This window comes from Ictidomys tridecemlineatus, unplaced genomic scaffold (genome assembly GCF_052094955.1).
Source record: "Ictidomys tridecemlineatus isolate mIctTri1 unplaced genomic scaffold, mIctTri1.hap1 Scaffold_545, whole genome shotgun sequence".
Taxonomy (NCBI): Eukaryota; Metazoa; Chordata; class Mammalia; order Rodentia; family Sciuridae; genus Ictidomys; species Ictidomys tridecemlineatus.
This window is the reverse complement of record NW_027523619.1, coordinates 220,135-221,492: the sequence shown is the minus strand read 5'-3', so window position 1 is coordinate 221,492 and position 1,358 is coordinate 220,135.

Below are 1,358 nucleotides of genomic sequence, written 5' to 3'. Positions count from 1 at the left end.
GAGCCGTGTTTCTGTGTTGTGTATGTGCGTAACCTGAAAATTTATGCCCTACGTAAGAGCAAAGGATAACTGCTTAAATACATTTATTATAATATTAGTTACATTATCAAAACTTGGAAAACAATGGAATTCCCAAGGATAGAGTGTTTTTTTGGTTGTTGTTTTTTGTTTTTCTTGGAGTACCAGAGATTAAACTCAGGGGCACTTAACCACTTAGCCACATCCCCAGCCCTATTTTGTATTTTATTTAGAGACAGGGTCTCACTGAGTTTCTTAGCTCCCTACCATTGCTGAGGCTGGCTTTGAATTCACGATCCTCCTGCCTCTACCTCTCCTGCCTCAGCATTCCCAGCTGCTGAGATTACAGGCGTGTGCCACGGGCCCATGAGATAGAGTGTTTTATGTGATGCAGTTTTCTTCAGTTTGGTCAACAAGAAAAAGACATTAAAAATGATGGTCATACAAATTGTTATAATACTCAAAAATATGCCGGTATCTATGATGATGTGTCTTTACAGAATCAAACTGGCACTTACCCATATTCACAGTTATGATACTATTCATATATAGAGGATAAGATGAAAACTGAAGATAGTTACTAGATTTAAGGTAAGAGTTACAGGTAACTTTTTCCTTTCTTCCTTCCTTCCCTCTCTTCTTTGTTACTCCCTCTAGTATTATTAAGTACTATTTGTAGAATAAATCATATTTAATAAAAATTAGAATAAAAATAAATCTATGATATTTTCCCTCTTTGAAATGTCTTTAACAAGAACTTTCTATTATGTTTATATGTAAAATGGAAGATTGATTAGCCAAATAATACCATACCTTAAAAAATATTTCACCTGAAATACTATTAGAGAGATGTGGTGGCACATGCCTATAATCCCTGTGACTCTGGAAGCTAAGACAGAAGGAAAACAAGTTCAAGGCCAGGCTTGGCAACTTAGCAAAACCTGTCTTAAAAAAAAAAGAAAGAAAAGAAACATAACAAAATTCTAAATATTGGGATAAATATGCAAATATTTTTATTTTAATTAGTCATATAATTGTTTTCATTTTCCATACAAGGATCTCTAGGATCTTTGGATTAACAAAAGGAAGACATCCAAAAACTCTCTACATACTATGGAGCAGCAATCAATGAGACAAATTGTTCCCAAATTCACTGCTTCAAAGAGTATATAATATCAAATTAAATTGAATAATACAATAAATCCAGTTAACAAAAAGGAGTTTAAAGAATAATTTTATTTAAGATTGATACATATTTTCCAGGCCAACTAAAATGTTTTCAGTCTAAGAATTATTGGAAAAAATATTTTGAAGGCCAAATTCCAAACATCTGTTAACAT